The sequence below is a fragment of the Pongo pygmaeus genome, chromosome 7, assembly GCF_028885625.2.
Source record: "Pongo pygmaeus isolate AG05252 chromosome 7, NHGRI_mPonPyg2-v2.0_pri, whole genome shotgun sequence".
Lineage (NCBI taxonomy): Eukaryota > Metazoa > Chordata > Mammalia > Primates > Hominidae > Pongo > Pongo pygmaeus.
Window position 1 is genome coordinate 115,478,338 of NC_072380.2, and position 17,465 is coordinate 115,495,802.

Genomic DNA, 17,465 nt, shown 5'->3' on the forward strand with positions numbered 1-17,465 from the left:
CTGGAGGAAAGAAAACTTGAGTCTTGGCAAGCCCTTAGGATTTGAACAGGTTGAGAGAAATGGGGATAATTTTACAGGCAGAGGAAGCCACAGGATTTGAAAGCCTGAAGATGGGGATAGGGAATGCTTCTGGTGGAGTCAGAAGTCTAGCTTTTATAGTGGATTGCACTGCGGAGAAGTGGGAAAGAAAGTTGGGAGTCAGGTAACGAGGACTTTTGAATGGTAGTCGTTTACTTATTCATGCAAATAATGTGTATTGAATACATGCTATATGCAGGTACAGTGCTGATGGTAAGGTTTAGAAAATTGTCTTTATAGAGCTTACAGGCAAGCAGAGGGGATGGATTTTAAAAATCAAGCAAGCGTGAAATGTGCTTTGAAGGAATAACAGTGGTATGAAAGAGTGTACTAGGGGCATGTGTATTATGGAAGATTTTAAAAAGGCATTGCTAAGAATATGACTTTTTAAAAATTAAAACAATTTTATTTATATTCTTCATACCCTCTCCGAGAGGATATGACTTTTGACCTGAGATCTGAAAAGAGACTGAAAAGGGAATGTGAAGGTGTGAGTGAAAAGAACATTCCAGGCCTGGCAGGGTGGCTCATGTCTATAATCCCAACATTTTGGGAGGCTAAGGTGGGAGGATTGCCTGAGGCCAGGAGTTCAGGACCAGCCTGGGCAACATAGTGAGACCACCGTCTCTACCAAAAATAAAAAAATAATCAGCTGGGAGTGGTGGTGTGTGCTTGTAGTCCTAGCTGCTCGGGAGGCTGAGGCGAGAGGATCATTTGAGCCCAGTAGTTTGAGGCTGCAGTGAGCTGTGATCATGCCACTGCACTCCCTCCTGGGAAACAGAGCTAGACCCTGTCTCTGAAAAATGAAAAAGGAACATTTCAGGCTGAAGCAACAGCATATGTCAAGGCCCTGAAATGTGAAGAGGAAAAAAGCTTTTCAGCGTTTTTGAAAGGCTAGCGTGGCTGAAACGGGGAGGGAGAGAGGCAGGTGGAGAAAGCTGGGGTCACGCCAAGCAGAGCTTTTATTCTAAAAACAGAGGGAAGCCGGTGAAGATTACAGGCAGTGGATTGAGACAGGTTGTGGCTTTTTTTGGGGGGGGGGGGAGTAATGTGGAGGGTGGCAAAAGTGAATGAGGGGAGACCCGCTCAGGGGAACATTGTTGTAATCCACTGAAGGATTTGAAGACAGGATACCTTCTCTCTCCACTAAGGACTTTAGAATGTTTAACTGTACTCACTTTTAGAGGGTCAGGATTTGGGGAAGGGAAAGAATGATTCGATTCTATTTGTACCCTTCACAGGGTAGTCGTAACTACCCTCGAGGCAGTCCTGAAGTACATAGCGGAAGCTCTTTTGCAAAAATTTGTTTTGGCTTTTCAAATTTATCCTTTTGTAAGGTCATCTATTTCAGAATATCTTTTATTGAAATATAGTTACAGGGAGAGATCACTTTCATATTTATTTTGTTCTCACAGTTCTTTGAAAGACAGTGGATGAAAATGCTATTCATTGTATAGATGGGAACCTGGAGCTAGAGAAACAGGTAAAGTGATTTGGCTGAGTCCGGAGTAACTGCCACAGTTTTCTGACTGCTGATGTATTCCTGCTGATTACCTACACAGTACTAACCATAGTCACATTCTAGAGAAAAGGGCGAGTTTTTTGAAGTGCACAGTAGTCTTTGACTCAGCATTTTTTTTTTTTTTTTTGCGAACTTCTGAAGATTCAGCACTTCTGATGAACTTTTTCTAGTAGAACAGCTTCAAAGGAATCGGCAGTGGTGGGCTATGTCTTATCTATAATCTTGGGTAGAGCTGTTCAATTTACAGTTCGTCTGGAGGAAATAATGAACAATAAGGTGAACTGAAAGTGTTCAGGTTGTCAATCACAGTTCTTTGGCAACAAGTGAGTCTCAAATTATGCTGAAGACTGAGCCTCAGGGTTCTGTCTCAGAAGTCCTGGATCTTTTTCTCTTTTGGTATACCTTGTAGGGACTAGATAAAATCTAAAGAAACAGTACTCAGGATCTAACTAAATGCCGAGAACTAGATAGTGTAATTCAGCTTTTAAAACTTGGCGCAAAATACTCATTTTAATTTTTTTGGTATATTAGTCTTAGGAGCCTCATGTATATTAGTTTTTGCAACCTAAAAAGAAACTTCAGGGCTTCAAAAATCTGATTTTGTGATTATTTCCACAACTCATGAGATAATACCATTGGCCAACTGGAATGCCAAAGTAAACCTTTGCCAAAGGTCTCCATGTAGTTTACCCGTCCCTAAGCAGCAAGTCTTCTTTTGAACTGTGTTCTGCTTAGGAGTACTACAGTTTTGACTGAGTACCTCCTATTTAAAATTTTGCTCTTGTACATATTTAAATCTATCTACAGGTTACATCTTTTTCACTCTTTGGGTGTGGAATTATATATCATTTATAAATTAATTCATGTTAGATTTCCATTTTTCATCAATTTTTAAAGACATAGTATAAACATTAGCATAGTGCCCTTGGGACGCTTAGGCAGTGAACCAAGGCAGTCTAAAATTTCCTATTGACGTGAGTGATTCTTGGAACTAGAAATTTCAAACTATATTCTTGATGCTGAGACAAAATTTTTTTCCAGCAGGACATCTACTTCTAACATTATACCATGTGCAAATGTACTATGCGTTTATTGAGTTAAAAAAATGAGCCAGTAGGCAGTGGAGGAGAGGTGCTTTGGTTACACCAGAGGATAAAAGAGTATTAACTGTATATCTAAAATGTGGGGTGTGGGGGTGTGTGTGTGTCTGTGTGAGTATGTGTGTGTATTTGAAAATAAAATGCTAGGTAAGTGATGTTTTATAGAAAGGGATCAATGTATCTTCTAAGGTATTTTGAACAGACTATCAATGAATAGGAAGTTGTAAATTAAGACATGTTAGCAGGTGGTTTAACTTTACCATGAAAGGTTTTCCTTTTGAATCAGCCCATAGTTTAGTGTTTCTATGTGGGTGCTACTGGCAGTTTGGAGGTCTGTTTCGCCCCTACCCACTAAATGCTGATTAGCGATCTCCACGTTGGGACAACCCAAAATGCTCCCATACATTTCCAGACTCCTCCTGGAGGAGAGAGGCACCATTTGGTGCAAAACATGCATGTGGTGTCATTGTTTATTTGTTGGACAAATATTAAGATGTTGAGGATACAGAGGTTAGAAGTAATATTTTAATCAACTGCATATAATGGACTTCAAGTAATTTAAAATCCAGTTTTTGATGTTTTAATGTAACTCCTTTAGTATAAAATTACTGAAACTATATCCTAATATTTCTTTGAGGCACTTGTCTTTTGTAAAACTGCGTGAATAATTAGAGTCCCCTCAATCCCAATAAAATGTAGTCACTAAATGTCTTTGGGCAACTAATTTCACCAGCTGTTCCCTCATTTGCAAGTGGGGGTGGTGATAACATATCTTTTGAAGGAATTAAGTACAAAATTGCTTTAGTAGATGCAAGTGCTTATCACTGGGCACAACATGTGGTACATATTCAGTGATTGTTGTTACCAGTAAACAGAATTTCAAGCTTACTTAGGGTCATGAATTGGAGAAAACTATAAAGTCTTTAAGTTGGTGAATTTCAGGCCAAAATACATTGTATTGGAGATATCAGCACCTTCTAGCAGAATGTGGTACCGTGGTCCAGTCACTATTATAAATTGCCAGCCCTGAAGAAAAGGGAAGTCATGTTTTGGGAGCCATGAGTGTAGATTCAGGGAATCCCCTGGCATGGAAGGAATTATTTGCCCACTGGGTCACTGCTGAGTTGCCTGTGCAGAGGAGGAGTCTCTAGAAGCTGAGAAGGTTTTGGTGATTATTTGCAGTAATGGGTGTACGACAGGGCCCTCCTGGCCATGTCTGCCAATTCAGCAGCTTTACCAGAAGTTACTAGAAATTTTCTAACATTGTATTATGTATTACATCCCCAGCCCCCACTCCACAATGTCACAGTGTGTTTCCAGTTTTTATGATAGGCATCTGTGTGAAAGTAAGGCTTTGCTTTTACAGATTGCTTTCTAGGCAAATGTGGAATAAAAAAATTGTAGTTGATAAAATGTGTCTAATAAAGATTAAATTGCCTTTCATATTTAAGTATATTTATGGCAAGAAATTATGGTAGTCTTAATAGGATTATAGAGCATTTATAGGCATTGTTTCCATTGAAAACAAAACATGGAATATTTAAGATTTATTTAAGAAAGGCGGGGCCGGGCGTGGTGGCTGACACCTGTAATCCCAGCACTTTGGGAGGTGGAGGCAAAGGGCGGGCAGATCACTTAAGGTCAGGAGTTCAAGACCAGCCTGGCCAACATGGTGAAACCCCATCTCTACTGAAAATACAAAAAATAGCTGGGCGTGGTGGCTCGTGCCTGTAATCCTGGCTACTCAGGAGGCTGAGGCAGAAGAATCACTTAAACCCAGGAGGCAGAAGTTGCAGTGAGCCGAGATCGCGCCAGTGCACTCCAGCCTGGGCAACAGAGTGAGACTCTGTCTCAAAAAAAAAAATAAAAAGGCATATTTTCTGACAATTTTAAAATCTCATTTCGTATGAATCATGGATGTATTCCTTGAAAGGTAAAATCCCCCTTTTAGTTACTGAAAATGTTTAAACAAGTTGTGTTATGAGCAAGCCCCTCCCACAATCCCAATTAAGATGCTTCTGTTTTGAAGGATAGCGTTTTTACATTCAAAGAGGAAGCAGTTATTTTTACTTTTTATATGTATGGCGTTAGTGATTTCTAGGGTAGGATGTGGCAACTTTTTAACTGAGTGGATTGTGGTAAATGTTTCGCACAGATCAATTCTGTTAAAAGTTGATGTGCACATTTGGAAGGCTATGTGATATTTCACTGATAGCTGAGGTACGCCTTCTTGTGCTTCTTAAAATAAGTTGCTTTAGTAAATTTGGTATTTTCAAGTGCTGAAAAGGAAGTTGTCCATGCTGAAAAGCGTGGAGACCAACTTCTAGGCTTAATTTATTGTGAAATTTAATTTATTGTGAAAGGTGATTGCATTTCAGAGACCACGGTTTGGTTTCCTTGAAAGCGTTAAAATCAGTTAAGTGTCAGAGTGCTTAGTGGAGTGCGGTACTGTTTTCTGTGGTTGACCCTGTCTTGGGTCAGTCCCATACCTTCCATTCACAGAAGCAGTGCCAGCAGATGTCTTGTGCAGGCTTATAGCCAACCCCCCCTCACCTTTTATGTTGTAATAGTTATTATTTTATTGTCTTTATATGCAAATCAATTGTGGTAGGAAAATAATCCATAGCCTTCAAACTCTCAGAAGTGGGAGATAAAGTAAATAAAATTAACAGTCCCAGAGCTTTGGATCCAGGTGTTTTTTTTTTTTCCTTTCCTCCCACTTTTTTCCCTTCCATGTTGAAAAATAATCGTTACTTTTTTTTTTTTTAAGCAGCACACTTATTGCAGTCAGACAAAATAGAAGTGCCTGCAGAATTGACTAGTATTTCCCTTGTGCCTCCCTGTATTCTTCAGTGTTTTTTTCTGTCTTGACATCTACGTGAAGTCTGCCTCCCACCCTCCCTGCCCACACACAGACCTGCCTACTCATAAAACCTGCCACCCTCTCCCACCCCCAAGTGTAAGCTCCATGAGGACAGGGTCTACATTTTATTTGTTTTGTTTCTCAGAGTCTACTACGGTTTTGGGAACTTAAGCACCCAAAATATTTTGTGAGATGAATAAGAGCTTTAATTGAGAACAGTTACAGTCAGATGAGATGTGTGACAAAACATAAAATAGATGTCTGCCTAATGCTGTTAATGACATGAGTGTAAGTAGACATGTGAGAGAAGCAGTGGGATTATAGTAACAGGTTTGGTGCATGGATGGACTTAGTTGGGAAAATCATCTTGTTAATGGAGGCTTGGGTTGGCTTAAACTGGAAGAGAGAAATTTGTTTTGTGCGAAACGATCAAAGGCAGGGTAGGAAAGAGAAGGAGGCCTGAAGTCAAGATGGATAAAGAGAGCTCAGGAAGAATGCGAGGATAAGGCAGAAAAACTCAAGACAGGGACGCTAGTAGTGATGACAGTGAAGATTGGCAGATTTGAGTTTTGCTTCCAAGAAAGAAGCAGGACTAGGGGTGTATGTTTTGGTGAGTTGTTCAGCCTTCTGTCCATAGCCTTCAAGAGTATTGCCATTTCTTGTAACATTAAATATACTGTATAATCATAGAAATGCCTGTCTTGTTACAATGGTTCTGAAATTTGGGTGAATTACCTGAGGGACTTAAAATAGGAAAAAAGAATCCTGGGGCTCACCTAGTATAGGTTCAGGTAATGAGTATAGGAGCAGAAGAGGATCCTGGATATTGTAATCCAATCCTCTCATATTACAAGTGAAGACACTTATGCAGACAATTATATGCAGAACTGGGATTAGATTCCAAGTCTTCATATCCTCAGTGCAGTGCTCTGGCGATTACATTGTGCTTCCTGAAATTGACATTTGGGTTTTCTTTGACTATGATTCTCAGTGAGGTAAAAGGGCCGTTTACCAACTTTGATCACATCTTCAGATGTAGCTACAATTAACCAGCTTTGCCCTTCTCTTTTGTATGAACTTCAGGGCTCTTTGTTATGATGCCATTTAATGGTCTCTAAACTTTTCAGTGTTTTCAAATATGAGGATACTGCCCTAATAAAGATGTGGTGGGGCAGATTTTTGTTTGTGTTTACGTGTAATAATTTATTATTAAAAAATTAGGAAAAAAATATACAGAAAGGATGAAAACAGACATTCATAATCATTCCCAAGAGGTAATTGTTAACAGTTTTTTTTTATAATTTAATGTTTATACCTATGCATATCCTTATTTTCTTTTTTAAGATCAGCATAGCTAGGCCAAAGGATATGCACATTTTGTGGGTTTTGATAAATATTGCCAAATTGTGTTCCAGAAATTGTCCATCTTTTGTTCTTTCTTTCTTCTTTCTTTCTTTCTTTCCTTCGTTCGTTCCTTCCTTCCTTCCTTCTCTCTCTCTCTTTCTCTCTGTCTTTCTTTTTTTTTTTTTTCAAGAGTCTCTCTCTGTCACCGAGGCTGGAGTGAGAGGCATGATCTTGGCTCACTGCAACCTCCGCCTCCTGGGTTCAAGCGATTCTCTTGCCTCAGCCTCCCAAGTAGCTGAGATTACAGATGTGTGCCATCACGTCTGGCTAATTTTTGTATTTAGTAGAGATGGGGTTTCACCCTGTTGCCCAGGCTGTTCTTGAATTCCTGACCTCAGGTGATCCACCCGCCTCAGCCTCCCAAAGTGTTGGTATTACAGGCATGAGCCACTGCGCCCAGCCTATGTGTTGTTTCCCATCTGCAGAATTTTCTTGGGCTCCCATGTGATGTGTAATTATTTTAGATTATTTTAGAAATAGATGATGCAGTGTATCTAAGATATATTTTAGATATTTTATTAATGATGATAAATTGTTATAGCTGTATTCATGCTTTATTTTATTAAAAAAAATTTTTTTTTTGAGATGGAGTCTTGCTTTGTCGCCCAGGCTGGAGTGCAGTGGCACAATCTTGGCTCACTGCAACTTCTGCCTCCTGGGTTCAAGTGATTCTCCCACCTCAGCTTCCTGAGTAGCTGGGACTATAGGCATGTGCCACCATGCCCAGCTAATTTTTGTATTTTTAGTAGAGACAGGGTTTTACCATGTTGGCCGTGGCTGGGCTCGAACTCCTGAGCTCAAGTGATCTGCCTGTCTTGGCCTCCCAAAATGCTGGGATTAAAGGTGTGAGCCACTGCACCTAGCCTATTAATGCTTTTAAATAAATTCATGTTTTACCCATCAAGATAGCACGCCATACATTTGCAAATTAATGGCACATAAGTGAATGTTGGAGACATTTATTCAAGCTGCAGCTGTTTTTTTTAAAACAAAAACAAATATTTTCCTCGTTAGTACAAAAGCAATACATGTTCATTGTGTTCCATTTTTCACAAACACAGTAGTACTCCAGTCTTTTAGCCTAGATTTGGTAAATTTTTGGCATTTATTGTTGTCAGTCCTGTTTTCTGTTAAATGTTAAAACATGGGGCTGAGAGAGGCTGTGAGGTTGTGGCTGAATCCCTGCATAGAAACAAACAGAACAATTAGAAAATCCGAACACTCGTGAATAATACATACAACAAAACTAGATGAGACTTCAGTTTTTGTCTGCGATGGAGTAACTGGTACCATATTTGCTTTCCCTCCATAAACAATTACAAACCTGTACAAGATATATTAAAGAACCGCTTCCAGACATCAGACAACAGGCAGTATGGGAGCTGAGCGAAAAGAAATGAGCTCTGTAATTCCTCCTGTTTTTTCCTATAGACACTCTCTGCACCGTGTTTTAGGAAGGGAAGACCCATCCAGAGCATCTTGGTCTTGCTGAGTTGAGGAGACTGGACTTGGGGAAGGTTTATCTGGCTGGAATTTGCAGGTGGGATTGACAGAGAGAGGGAGCTAGGCAGAGAAACACCAGAAACTTATAGGGGAGTCTCTGCAGGAGCTCTAACAAAGAATGACCAGAGAGCTTTAAACTGAAGACTTGCCAGAGCTTATGGTGCTGGGAGGCATTTGAATTCTGACCAGATATGGGAGAGAGACCTTATTGAATACTTGAGACATTCAATAGAATCCCTGAAAGGTTAGATCTTAGTATCAGAGACTAAGTTAGCCCTAGAGTAAGGCCTTAGGCCTATCCTAACAGTGTTCGAAAATAAGCCTTGGGTGGATCAAGCTGATCCTCCCCTAACTTACCTGCCCACCAGAACAAAGTACAACACTCTTAAAAGGAAGACAGCAAAGTCCAGTGATAAACAGTGCAACATTTTTACAAATATGCTCAGTGTTTTAACAGAAAACATGAAAATAATGAGGAAAGAAATGGAAGATATTTTAAAAATGGAACTTAAAGCAGAAAAATACATAAGAAGTGAAATATTCACTGGTGAGAAGAATAACAGATTAGATACTCCAAAGAAAAGGTCAGCAAACTAGAAGATACAGCAAGAGACTGTGTTAGTCTTATTTGTTGCCATAAAGGAATCTGTGAGATTGGATAATTTATAAAGAAAAGAGGTTTTTTTGCCTCACAGTTCTGTAGGCTGTGCAAGCATGGCATCCAGATCTCAGCTTCTCATGAGGCTTCAGGAAGCTCTTGAGTCATAGCAGAGGGGAAGGGGAGCAGTAGTGTCACATGGTGAGAGAAGGAGCAAGAGTCGGGGGAAGGGAACAGTCAGATCTCATGATAACTTCTTACTATGGGGAGGGCATTCTCTTTTTAACAATCAGATTTCAAGGTAACATTACTGCAGGGAGGGCACCAAGCCATTTATGAGGGATCTGCCCCATGACCCAGACACCTCCCACCAGGCCCCAGCTCCAACATTGGGGTTTATTCAACATGAGATCTGGGGAGGACAGACATCCAAACTATATCACTATCCAAAAGTAAAACACAGTGAGAAAAACAACTGAGAAAAATGAATGAAAGCTCAGTGACCTGTGGAGCAGTATCAAGTGGTTTAACATACATGTGATATTGTTTCAAAAGAAGGAAGTGAAGGCAAAAAAAATTGAGGAAAAATAATGGCTGAAAACATTTCAAATTTGATGAAAACTATGAATGGATCCAAGAAACTCAACAAACTCCAAGCAGAGTAAATACTTGTGACCTTGGGATAGGCAGATTTTTCACATGCTACAGAAAGCATATATTGTAAAAAAAAAAAAACAAAAAAAAAACCTGATAAATCGGGCATTGGCAGAATTGCAAACTTCTATTCAAAAGCATCATTAAGTCAAGCCACAGACTGAGAGAAAATATGTAAATATATATATATTTCACAAGGAAATTGTGTCAAGATCATATAAAAATTTTGTGCAACTCAGTAAGTGAATCCAGTTTTTTAAAAACTGGGCAAAAGACTTGAATAGAAAATATACAAATGGCAAATAACATGAAGAGCTCCTGAACTTCATTAGTCTGCATAGAAATGCATCATGGAAATGCAACATAACCCTGCAACCCACTGGAATGGCTAAAAATGAAAAGACCAAGAACACTAAGTGTTGGTAGAGCATCTGGAGCCTGAATACCTTGCTAATGGGAGTATAAAATGTTATATATCTGCTTTGGAAAACAGTTTGGCAGTCTCCCCTCTCCTCCCCTCCCCTTCCTTTTTTTCTTTTTCTTTTTCTTTTCTTTCTTTCTTTTCTCACTCTGCTGCCCAGGCTGGAGTGCAGTGGCATGGCTCACTGCAACCTCCACCTTTTGGGTTCAAGCAATTCTTGTGCCTCAGCCTCATATGTAGCTGGGATTACAGGCCTGCACCACCGCACCTGGCTAATTTTTGTAATTTTGGTAGAGACGGGGTTTCAGCATGTTGGCTAGACTGGTTTCGAACTCCTGGCCTCAAGTGATCCACCTGCCTCAGCCTCCCAAAGTGTTGGGATTACAGGTGTGAGCCACCACACCTGGCCAATTTCTTATAGAGGTAAATATACATTGATCATTCAACTTAGAAATTCTACTTTTAGAATTTTTTATCCAAGAGAAAAATATATCTTCACAAAAAGCTTTGTAGAGGAATGTTCATAGAATCTCTATTCCTAGTGGTCCCAAACCAGTAGTAACAATCCAAATGTTCATCAACTGGTGAATGTATGAACAGACTATAGTAGATGTATGCGGTAGAATACTAAGTAATAAAACAGATTGAACTACTAATACATACAACATGGACAGATATCAAAGACTTGCTGAGCAAAAGCCAGGTACAAAAGAGTATCTAATGCGTGCTTCCATTTACAAGGAAATTCTAGATCAGGCAAAACTAATCTGTAGTGACAGAAAGCAGACCAACATTTGCCCAGGGCTGGCAGTGAGGTAGGGATTGACTGGACTGAGTGTGAGGGAAGGTTTGGGGATGATAGAAGTGTCCTTAATCTTGGTTTTGACAGTGCTTACACAGGCATATACATTTGTCAAAAACTCATCAAACTCTTATAATGGTTGCATTTAATTCTATATACATTATATTTTAATAAAGTTGATTTTATAGAAAAAACGGGAAGTGAGGGAAGCTAACCAACTGTAATCCAGATGCTTGATGTTATCTCATTTAATCCTCACAGTAGTTTTTATTGAAGAATGTTCAGCAAATATCTTCTGAGATTCTACCATGCTGGTCTCTGTGCCAGGTACTGAGGATAAAGTGGTGAGCAAAAACTATCATGATTTCCACTTACCCTCCTGGGCAGTTTATTTGAAAGACCGATACTAGTAAGTGCTCCCCCACCCCCAGAGAAATACTGCAAAGAAGGTGCTATGAGAGCGTATAATACATTCATCCTTAGCATATAATATGTGCTGTCATATGATACATGACGAGACACATACCACATAATATACCTTGTATAATATATAAGACACTTTGTGTGCCCCGGTTTCTTTGTAACTACTACCCCTCTAATGGGGTTTCTCTGACTACTAAGTTAGTTAATACATGTGAAGTGTTTTGACTGGTGCTAGTAGATAGGAAGTGCCCAGTAAGTGTTGGCTGCTATGAACATTTGACAGTTCTAATTGTCTAATACTGCAGGGGTACACCTACACTAACGCAGGGAACACTGGAGTAGGACTACATATTGGGGAAGAGATGATAAGTTTGACTAGAAGTGTTGGGTTTTAGCTGCTTTTGAGACATTCAAGTGGAAAATATCTTGTAGTCAGATGTGGATACTGGTTGGGTACAACTCTAGATGCTGCAGAGGGCCCTGGGCTGGAGACATAACATTTCAGAAAGTGTCCAGCATCTAGACTGGAATTGCCTCAAGTGTAGAGATCATCAAGAAAGGTCCTCTACACACACATTCACACACACACACACACACACACACACAGAGAGAGAGAGAGAGAGAGAGAGAGAGAGAGAAGAAGGACAAAGACCTGGATCTGAGCCTTGAGAAATTACTATTTAATCAGGGTGCCTTTTTGATCATCATCTCCTCTGTTTAGCATATGATTTGCTACATTTAGGCCTGACTTCCTTCGTATTCAGGATAAAATAAGGGGAAATAATTACGAGTAAAAACAAGCAGTGAAGAAGGTGGTGTCAGGTTCTTGGTGAGTTGATAACAAATGGCCACCAGTTTTGACAATTTGTTTCCTTGCAGCTGAGAGAAAAAGGGAAATATGTTTAGCAACATGGATTCCATTTTCCGATGAATAAAGACATACATATTCATCTGCAAAGATAAATTTTGTTTGAAACTAAACTTAAATTGTTCTTAAATTTCAAGGATTTTTGTTTTGTTTTGTTTTTGAGAAGAAGTCTTGGTCTGTCACCCAGGCTGGGGTGCAGTGGCTCCATCTTGGCTGACTGCAACCTCTGCCTCCAGGGTTCAAGGGATTCTCTTGCCTCAGCCTCCCGAGTAGCTGGGATTACAGGCGCATGCCACCATCCCCGGCTAATTTTTTTGTATTTTTAGTAAAGACTTGGTTTTGTCATGTTGGGCAGGCAGGTCTTGAACTCTTGATCTCAGGTGATCTGCCTGCCTCAGCCTCCCAAAGTGCTGGGATTACAAGTGTGAGCCACTGTGCCTGGCTTCAAGGAGAAATTTTTTTACCTGACTTGTGTAAGTGATAAGTTGAGTGGACATTGTTTAAAAATGGAAAAAACAGATTTTGCAAAATACTTGTGATGTTAGTCATAGAAAGTTGTTACATTCCTCCTTAGGTACTTAAGTAGCTTATCTTTCCTATTAGGCTCTTTACTTAGAGTTAGTTTGCTTTGATGAGGGGTAGAAGAACTGAGGCCATGGCTTTGCCTGAAGTACAGATAGGTTCTTTATCAAACCCTCTTTTTTATATTTTTGACTTTATTCACCCTTGACATAAAAGACAAAGGCTTACTTAGGAACCTGCAACTCTACCAACTTTTAATTTTTACTGTAAAATAAGCATTTTCTGGAAGACTAAAAAACACTTTTAAAAAACATGATTTTTTTTGCCTTTGTTTTATCTCTAAATCAGACTTCTTGATTGGTTCTATCATTGTTATATTTGAATTTGAATTTTATTTATTAATTCAACAGGCATTTATTAGGTCCCTGCTATTGCCAGGAATTTAGTGTATTGTGGCTCTCAGGGTTTCACAGAGAAGAAGATATGATTCCAGCTCTTAGGATTTCTCAGTAAGGTGGGGAGGAAAATATATTATAAAAATGAGGGAGAATATGATGAGTGCGTAGTAGGGGCATTTATAAAGTATAAGTAAGCAAAGGATATTTCTCATCTGGGATACGGGGGAGAGTCTTGGGAGGTAGGATGGGGTGGGGTAGCAGCTAATACAGTCACCCCCAGGAAGGGCGGCCGCATGGAAAGGGGAAGGTCTAGGTACATTATTTTATCATGTTTTCCAACAGCTGGGTGAAGAGATGTGTCGTATTCCCACTTTACAGATGAGGAAACTAGTAAGGGGGTAGAGTCAGAGTTTTAACTGTTGCAGGACTCCAAAGTTTGTGTTCCTTCCTCCATGATCTAGCAGGTCCATTGAATCTCTAGTATCTGATCTCTGGTCTCAAAGTGTACTTTGAATCTCGAATTTTGTGTGTGTTTCCTTTCGTTTGGAGGAATCGTTGTTCCTTCTAGAAGGTAGGATAGTTTTGGATGCTGGGTGATGCTGCTTTAGAAATTGTGATGATCCTGGATGAAGGGAACAAGGAAAGGAAGCTTGGATCCCTTTATCAGAATTCACTGGACCAACAGGGTGCTCTGAGCCTGGAACCAAACATAGGGTGAAGGTGTTGAAGCTTACATGCAGATTTCTCTTCAAATAGGAGAGCCCAGGTGCACCAGAGCACAGAACATTCTTTTCTCCTAATGTGACACAATAGAGAGAACATGGCCTTTAGAGTCAAACACAACTAAATTTGAACCCCATCTGCCAGTCGTGCAACCTTGGGTAAACTACTGACCTCTCTGTGAATTACTGCCTATCTCATGGGTTGTAGTGAGAATGGAATAAAATGATGTATGAGAAGTGAAAAGCACAACATCAGACTTAGAAGGCACCTTTTCCTTCCTTTCCTCCTCATCTTCCAACACCTAGGCTCTAGGGAGGTCTCAGTTAAAAGCTAGAATTACGAGCACAGTGGCTCACACTTGTAATCTCAACACTTTGGGAGGCTAAGGCAGGAGGATTGCTTGAGGCTGGGAGTTTGAGACCAACCTGAACAACATATCAAGACTCCATCTCTACAAAAAATAAATTTTTTTAAAGCTAAATTAGAGAACTTCTATAGTATTTTTAGACTACAGTTTTGATCAGAATTTATGATGATATTATTTCCTTTGATCCTAATAAAAGTTCAGTGAAGTAGATAGGGCAGGTATTATTTATAGATGAGAAATAGGGTCCTCTTTCCTATTCCTTGAAATCCTTTGGAAGCCTGTTAGAAGAAAAGATTTTCTGGAACTCTAAGTAGTATGATAGTGACATCTACTGTAATAGCTCATATTATTACAATCTTTGAGGAAGCTGCAGTTTAGATAATTTAGCACTATCATCAGGAAGAATTTAACAGTTGATTTTATTACCTGCCATTTTTAGGGGAGAGGAGGTATAAAAATGTGTCATTTGATATACTAACAGAAAACCACTTGCATAAAATTATTTTAATAAAATCTCAGTTTTCCAGAAACCACGATCACTTAGAAGATCTGGATTACTAAAAGCGGTTTAAAGATGCTATTAGATTTTCTAATAACTGAAAATGTTAAAGTTCAAGATAGTTTGTGCTAAAAAAGCTAGATTCGCTAAGTCCAAGAGTATTAACTGGAAGAAACCAGCAATAGGTGGTGATGTGATCCAGGTGTTGCGAAGAACAGAGACAGGATGACAAGAAGGCAGGAGATGGGTCCACAAGATTTCAGCAGGGATTTATTTTTAAAAGCAACTTCTTGAGATAGGTTCTGGAGTTAGTACAGGTGTAGCCTGAGCTCCCACGCTTGCAACATTATGCAGTTAGATTGTTGAACATATTGACCCCCTCAAATACTTTTTTAAATTTATTTTTTAAAAATAAAAATAATTTAAAAAAATAGAGACAGGGTCTCGCTATGTTGACCAGGCTGATCTTGAACTCCGGAGCTCAAGTGATCCTCCTGCCTCAGGATCCAAAAATACTTTTAAAATAAATCCCAAACTCTAAAAGCATTGTCTGCAATGTATTGTACTTGGTCATAAGAAGATATAAACAGACTAGTAAGCATTTCTACTAGGTGTAAAACAAAAAGGTTGTAATTTGAGGATTAATTTGGTATCTAGATTATTCTCTGAATATCCATTTTAAAGTTCACTAAAATTTTATTTTTAATAAATTTGCCATGCAATGTTATGTTTTAACTTGTAAATTAAATACATTCTTGTAAAAATTTTAAAAATATTTAGATTTGAAGTATTTCAGATATACAGAAAAATGTTAAATATTGCCAATTAACGTCATCCATGCAGATTTAGCAAGTATTAACATTTTGCTCTATTTGCCTGATTTTTTAAATGAAATCTTACATACAAAACTAAAGCTCCTTTCTCATATGCATATCTTAGTATTTTCTGTAAGTATATATAACTCTGAACAGTATATACTATTATGTGTTTTTCAGTTGTGGAAATAGAAACTCTTACTCTGCTGTTAGGAACTTAAGTTGGTAGGGGCTTTGGAGAACAATTTGGCAATACCCAAAAGAGTTGGCAGTGGTCTGTGTCAGTTGTCTCATGCTGCACAACAAACTACCCCAAACTTAGTGGCTTAAAACAGTGATTTCTTATTTCTCCTAATTCTGTGAGTTGTTGGGGTAGTCCCTCTGCTTGTTTTGCCTGGACTCATTGATGCAGCTGCATTCAGCTGGGAGATTGGCTGGGCTGGAGGGCTCAAAATGGCCTCAGTCACATGTCTGGTGGTTCATGCTGGTTGTTGGTTCTCTACATGTGGCCTTATCACTTGCAGTAGGCTAGACTGGCTTCCTTATGTGGTAGTCTGAGGGCAGTGGTCCAAGACGCAAGGCCTCTTGAGGTCTGAGCCCTGAACTCGCGTAGTGTGGCTTCCATGCGTTTTATTGGTCAAACCAAGTCGCAAGGCCAGCTCCACCTTTTGATGGAAGGAATGGCAAAGTCACACTGCATAGGAGCATGGAAAGACATGTCGCCTCCATCTTTGAAGACATATCCTGTAATTCAGCTATTTTACTTTTATCTATCCCAGAGAAAATCTTTCACAGAGAGAGAGACATGTACACATTGTTCACAGCAGAATTGTTTATAATAGCAAAAAAGTAAAAACAGTTTAAGTCATTCCAGGAAGAAGCAGATAATAAATTTTAGTTTATTCATATAATGGAATACCATATATCAGTTAAAATTAATGATCACTGGATAATTCTAAAAATAGGTTGAATGAAAAAATCAGGTTGGAAAAGAATATGGTAGTATAATAGCCTTAAAGTTCAATATTTGAAGTTTCTTGGGTAGGCTAATGAAGATTTTGCTTTTGCTTCTGTTCAAAACTTATCTTTGGATGGCCTCGTTAGAGCGTGGTGCTCATGAGTAGCTTCCATCCTTGGATGGCCAGTTAAGCTGTGCTGTTTTCTGACCAGACTGGCTGTCACTAAAAAGCTTGTGTTTAGCTTGTTGGCCATTTGGGAAAGTGTAGCTCTTTCATTTGAGAAGGTGTAGGTAGAGCTGATAAAGGTTTAACTTCATCAGTAATGTTAGAAAAGTCCACATACAGTACAGTTTCTTTTTTAAAATTTTTTTTCTAGAATATAGTTTCTTAACATATTCATTTAATACCACCGTCTACATCTGTACCGGGTTTAACCTCCATTTCTTCTCTGTAAATGGGAAGCATGATATTTACCTCGTAGAGGTGTTGGGAAAATGAATTGAGATAATAATGCATTTAGAGCAGTACCTTTTATATGGTAGATCCTCTCTAAACAGTATTTAGAAAAAATAACAAGATGGCATCTATGTTAAGTTCACTTTCAATGGTATTGTAGTGAGTAGGTAGCACTGATTACCTACTCATAGGTACTTTAAGCAGGTACTTTAAATTTTAGGACTACTGTAATTATGAAAGTCCATTATGATTAACTATAATACTTTACATTTTAAAGGAAATTTACATTTATAAACTCTTTCACATTAATTATCTGATTTTGTTCTCAGGACAACTTTGTAGGATAGTTATATTCGATTTAGAGACATTGAATATTAGTTTCAGGAGAGGTTAAATAAGCAGTGTTAGCAGAAAGCTTATGTTGGTTCTCATGAAGGCAGATTAAAATGGAAATAATGATACCATAATACTTTGATTTTTATCATTTGTG

General features: G+C 38.9%; 1 protein-coding gene across 1 annotated transcript in view; it reads left to right on the top strand.

The window, feature by feature from the left end:
• Positions 1–17,465, top strand: part of ATP6V1C1 (ATPase H+ transporting V1 subunit C1) — a 48,649-nt gene that overhangs the window by 1,178 nt on the left and 30,006 nt on the right. The window lies entirely within an intron of this gene.